Source organism: Drosophila sechellia, chromosome 3R (assembly GCF_004382195.2).
Source record: "Drosophila sechellia strain sech25 chromosome 3R, ASM438219v1, whole genome shotgun sequence".
Taxonomy (NCBI): domain Eukaryota; kingdom Metazoa; phylum Arthropoda; class Insecta; order Diptera; family Drosophilidae; genus Drosophila; species Drosophila sechellia.
This window is the reverse complement of record NC_045952.1, coordinates 7,894,380-7,901,016: the sequence shown is the minus strand read 5'-3', so window position 1 is coordinate 7,901,016 and position 6,637 is coordinate 7,894,380.

The window sequence follows — 6,637 nt, the reverse complement described above, 5'->3', positions numbered from 1 at the left end:
CCACCCTCCATGGGCATGTGTGTGTTTGTATCGCCTCTAATTAGGATAAACAGATGTTGCCCAAAAATTAATTACACATCACGAGTCCTGAACAGCCGCCCAGTTTCCTTTCCCAACTGCTCATTAGTCCTTGGGGCTCGTGATCAATATGACGGCCATCATAGTAATTATATCCTTTCGCTGACTTTCTGCTACAACTATCTATATCCTGCTTCCGTTTGCTGGCGGTCTGCAAATCTCAGTTGGCGAGAAACACAGATGCCGTGCTGCACGTTTTACTTGGATTTGCATAACTAGATGAACAGATGAATTCACAGGACCTCGTGATTTTCTCCTTTTTCTGTTGTCGCAGAGATTCCACTTTCTTACCTCGATGACTAAAACTTATACCTTGAGTCTAAAGAGAAAACACAATGATTTCTGCGGCAGAATCTGTTGTTATTTTTAGCCCTTCTGTATCCTGCATTTGGCTCGGGATTTTTCAGGAATTCCGGTTGGGTCTGCACCGCATTTCATTCTTCAACCAAATCGGTTTTGCAAAATTTCCATCGTCTGGCCAGATAAAAGATTCGAAATCAATTTGCAGGCAGAATCGAACAAAGGAGTGGGCTGACGTGGCCCTATCTTAAAGCTGGAAGCCCGGGTATCCCGCAGCTTACAGAGTTCCTCACTGGGAAGTGCCCGAAACTAAGCTCCGACGTCAGATTGCGCCTTCTGTCAGTCAAAGGCAAACACCTGTAATAAATATTCGTTTGTCGTCTTTCGTTCGCTTCGCTCGCTCGGTTATCCTGGATTTCTCCTGGCGCTGCGCTGTCACAGATACATTTTGTCTGCTTTTCCGTGTGAGCGCACAAGGCAACGGCGGCAAGAGCCGGAAAAGAATGCCTAGCTGGTAAGTTTTTATACATTTTCAGTTGAGTTCAGTTCAGTTCAGTTTAGCCGGCTCTGCCCAGCCGCCCCTTGAATTTTTATGCGGGCCATAAAGAAAAAGCAGTAGGAGCGATGCCAACAGCCTGGCCCAAGCACTTGACGAGGCTGCTGGCGTTGGCTGGTGGGTTCAGTGGCCACTTTTGGGCTTCCGCACTCCAGCAGCAATTCACTCAGCCATTTATGTCCGCACAAGTTGCCCCAACACGCAGCCATAAATCCGCGGAGCGCAGCCTCTGTTGCTTCTGATGCACTTAATTTTAGCCAGGAGCCCAAGGATGCACCAAGTGTTACATTTTGCGCCCAGCTGAGCGCACAGCGTGTGTTATTAATTGCGTAATTTGTTTATTAATACACAAGTGCACATGCGGCACCAGCACCTGCTGGTGTTAAAGGATTCACCCGTCCGCTGGCCAAAGTCTGTTGCTTCAACCCATTCGGGGAAAATTGCCTTTGCTCATTGCTTATTCGGGCAATCAGGAGATGTTTGCCCTGCTCTCCAGCCCACCGTGTAATCAAATTAAATCTCAACTGCATAAACTTTGCGGGGAACTGTTTGACTTACAATTAAATTGTACTCCGCCCTTAAAGGCGGCATAAATCAATTTTTATATGCCAGCTCTTCGTCCTGCGTCTCAATTTCTGGTCCTGGTTGCCTGGCTGTTAATTGCACACACAGAGAGTTCTAATGGCAAACACGAGCCAGAGTTTTTAGTCGGCAAAGGCGGAGATGTTATTAAATTATATTTACCAGCGCCTTATTAGCACAATTAGAGGCGGGGGGCCAAAACCACAGCGAAGGACACATTTTGCAGCCTGTCTGGCCTGGAAGACCCCGGCGGTTGGGTTCACTGCTCAATGGCAGACAGAAGACTGCCTGTCACATGGAAACCAGACGAGATGTCAGGACATAAAACCAATCAATCAACGATCTATTTCAAGACAATATTCAACTCGTTTGCGGCGCGATGCTATAACAAATAGCCAAGCAAATGGATTTATTGCAGCCGCAACAAACGCAAATGGAGAAAGGCATTCTGCATGCCGCACTACTTAATCAAAGTCGATGCATAAAATGAATGCATAAACAGCTCGGGCGTATCTCCAGCATCGTGGCAGTGGGAGCTGCCCATATTGCGCATACGTCACGTGCGCCCCCGAGTTGCATGCGTAATATAGCCTGCATTGCCCACGGCACATCGATGATTACCATACTAAGTTGGTCGCTGAACACACCTGCATCCTGCGTTTTCCATTCCGCATCCTGCTACCTGCAGGTGGCAGCACTCACTTAACACTCCCTCACGTCTGGGCACCATCATCGCGGCACAGGATTCAATTGCAGCAGCTGCCTGATGCAGACGCAACAAGAGCAATCAACAAGAGTTTTCAAAGAAAAATGCACCTGAGTGCTGAGTGTTTGTCGTTTGGACTAATTCATACCCAATCTGGAAACTTGTTTTATCAACCAACAGTTGTAAGGTCACTACATAATATTATATTGCTAAATACTTGTTGCAATGATTTAAGAACCTTACATTACCTAATTCTTTAAATTCCATAGTGAAAATATAGTGAGAAAATTTACTGCATAAGCAATGTATTAAGTATTTCTGAGTCTTAACTGAAAATACATTTTTATCATGCCTCATTCCAATATCCCTGAAAATACCCCTCAGCTGGCGTACAACTCGTTGAGTGCATTAGATGAATATTAAAAGCACTCGCCCGCAGCAGCACTTGAAACTTAAAAGTGAATGGCAAGCGGACAGGTCCTTGTCCAGGACCTGCACTCGCCAATAACATCAACGTCGAGCAGCAGCATCATGGCGCGTTGCATAATTTATTGTTATGCAATCAATCGGGGGTAGCTTCGTTGAGCAGGCAACAAATGGAGTCTGCTTTTCCACCACTCACTCAGCCTGGCCAAGTGGCTCTGATGGACTCGCCCGAGAGGCCATAAATTAAACATATTTGTTAGCGTATAATCCATGTAATCAAATTACGTTTGCACAACCTGTTTGCACGTATTCTGTGGCTTCTGTGGCCAGGTATGTCGGATTCCGACAAGACCAACCAAACAGTTCCTGGCTAATTTGTGCTGCGTAATTTCCATTTTCATTTCCATTTCCCCCCGCCCGAGTGTGGCTCATAATCTGCAGATGTGAATGCGAACAATACCGCATTAAGTGGCAGTGTCAGCGAAACGGCCTGGTTAACCTGTCATCGCCAAACGGAGCCACAATGTCGGTCAACTCGAGACCACCTGAGAGAGCTGCCCAGCTCTGGTTTGATTGCCCGTTCAAAACCTCAACGGGCATAATTTCATCGCCTGCCGCATTCAGAGCTGAAATGGCGATGTTTATATTTTAAGGATATTTTCGTCCTTCTCGACACCTGTTGCTACATCCGCCGAGTTGGGGTGCCCTTTGCTAATCAAGCCCTGCGACAAACACAATTTATTTAAACGCACAAAAGGGACCAAGGACACGGCCATAAGCATGATACGCAGACAAGGACAAGCGACGGACCAGCTACCGCTTTTGGCCAACTTCCGATGGCTCTGAAAGGGAAGGAAGGATACAATTAATTTCGTTAAGGTCGCATTAGCAATCTCACCTTGCAGAAAAGGGTAATCAACTAAGCCAAAAAGCGAGCTCTCATGTTGGTGCCTCCGTCAAATCTCCGATTGCTCTTCAGGCCAACTCGTCGACGTTCCACATCCGCCATGGTGTCCCGTTCCTCGACGGCTGGAAGTTGGCAGACATATTGCATGAATAATTGCGCACAAGCTGCTGCTGCTCGGGCTGCATTCATCCATCCCCGAGTGAAACGGAACAAGCCAAGCAAATTAAAATCTTAGCAACAAAAGCGAAAAGTCAAAATGTTTGTTAGACAAATAAATTCAACACTTCACGCATATTTTCATAAGCTGCCAGACCCGCACACATATGACTACACTGACAAAAAGTATGAGGAAAACAAAATTGATTTATTAAATTTTTTTATATATTGAAACGGTTAGTTCATATTACAGAAAATATAAGAGTGAAAGAATAGTATAAATAAAAAGAGAGTTTCTTGACTGTTATTATTATAACTGATTGATATTGAATTTATTTACAAATTCACCAAATATTTGTCGGAAGATTTTCTCTGTGTAGGCGGTCGCCCGGGCACTTTTGTTAAATCTCAGTGTGGGGAAGTGTGTTTTAATCCAACCACAACACAAACACCAAGCGAAGTGTGGGTCGTGCCCCAGGCAGTACATGGACACTTAAAGCAAACTAACAAGGACGGAGCGGATGAGGGGCCATCGGAGTCGGGGGTGGCCAGTATGTCAAGGCTCCTCAAATTCCTTAGCTTATCAACGAGACGCCGGAAGCTGTGGCACCACTCATACATATTTACATGGCTGGCTTCACATTTCCAGGACGAGGCATTGTGTGTGTTTTGTCTGCTCCTGGTCCTGATCCTGGTACTGTCTCATCACATTACGTATTCAGGAGTACGCTTGGAACAGGGCGTGCGGTTACATCGGGAGTCCTTGGGATTCTAGGGGGGATGGAATGCCAAAACACTATACTGAGTTTTGGGACTCATCTCTGTGGCAAAAATATTCCATTCGACTTTCCTTACTCAATTAGGCCTGTTGCATTGGTCCAGGGGTCGTTTTCTCCATTCGTCGTCGTCCTCCGAGTTGAAAGATATTCGATGCAAATTCAATTGCTGTGAAAAATGTCCATTAAAAATCGTAATTGAAACGTTAATAATTTAATGCTATTTCTCGAGCCGCCTTTCGTCGGCATCCTGGCGCAAAAATCGATCATAATTCGATAAACGCCAAGCCAAAGGACGCGACAAGCTCAAGCCGGAAAAGTTTGGTATTTTGTACCGAAATACAGTAGATAGATACAGTTCCGGGAAAATGGATATATATCTCAAAGCTGAAAAATGCCAACGTAATCAGTTCCCTGCGTTTGTCATCATCTGTTAGCGAAATGCCGCTCTTATCCACCAAAGAGCAGTTTTCGAAAATGAGATTCTGGAAAATCCCCGGCGTAATGGGGACATCAGTTGCCAGCTCTACGGCGGAATCACGACCGAAATTCCCGCCACAATGGCAGGCATCCATCAAGCAAATTGAACACGCCCCCGTCGCATATATTACGTACGCCCAGCTCTTTACCCTTTTTATTCACTTATTTTTGAGCAGGCCGAGGCAATTGCAAATCCCACGCATGGCGTCCATAGACTGCTCTGTGCCCCTAATATCGCTCCATAAATAAAGTCAAACAATAAGAGCGCTAACCTCCGCGTGGGTAAGCGTACGGATCAGTCATGGTGACAGCTCCGGCGGAGCTCGTGGCCCCACATCCTAGAGCAGAGTGATGATGGGACACACGGCCTGTCTGTCTCAGCCGACACGTGTTGACATGTCAGTTAGGCAAATGAGGGTAGACAGCATCCAGAAGACGGTGTTCCAAGTTTCGGCGAGTTTGTTCGAGCGACAGGTCCACCGGCTCCATGGCCACAGGCGAGTCATTAGCCGGATCTCTGGGTGGGCTGAGACGAGACAAATGGCCCACACCCGCCGTTATAAATGCCGGGCATTTACCGAACAATTGTCCCCGCCAACTGGACCACTTCAGACCGGAGCTTAAAGACTCTGATTAATCAGAATTTGTCCTGGCATCATGCCGGCGGAATAGCTGGGAATTTTGTGGTGGCCTTAACGAGCCCGATGTCAGTCGACGGTCACCTTGATTGGCCCACAATGCCAGACCCAGATTCACAAAGAGCTCGGCACAAATCCTGGCCAGGGCAGCAGCAGGGCGGCAAGAAAGGGTGAAGTAAAATATAAATGCAAAATAATAAAAATCGATTTGAAACAGGCTCCAATTGGATTTGAATAGACCCAGGCAGCTTCATCCTTCCATCCGCAGGATGTGGTGATGCCGAGCACTTTGCACGTTGTCATTTGATAACCCATTGTGGCAGACGCAAATTGAAAAAAGTGCCATCCGTTGGACAAAATGGAAACGGGGCGAAGGGGCCAGGGAAGCTGCGGGATTGCAAAGCTCTATTCCAACGAAGAGACCGGAGGACAGCTGGCGGATATGTGTGAAAGTGAGGTCTAGCATGGATATAGTGCGCCTGCCAACCCGACTGCTTACCATTCTAATTCGAACAAAAAAAAAGAAAAAACGAAAAGGGTTCTGGGCCATTGCTTTCATCCAGCGACGAACTTTGAACTTTTTGGGGACAAGCGTCGCCAAACCGCAACAGAAAAGCAATTAACATGGAATGACACTTTGATTGAAACGTCTAATGTGCAGGCAGTCCAACAACCCGGCGGTCAAATGATTCGATGTTTATGAGTACACGAGCACATGACCACTCGATTTGAAGGTCGCTGGAACAAAGCTATTTTTATTTTCGAGCATTCGCTCGAGCATACATTCCAAATTAGTCTGCCTGGGACACTGAAAGGGATTCCAGTCAGATTATTAAAGCAGACTTCTAATTTGCAATATCAATTTTGTAAAAATACTTATAAAGCTGAAATATATAGATTAATGTCTAAATCGGGATACCATAATCAGTACTTTCGAACGGGAATAAATTTCCAACCGTTTCTTATTGTGTAGTACTTGCACTCCTCCAACTTACATTCAACGGCAGTCAGGCGCAAAGATAAGAGGGGATA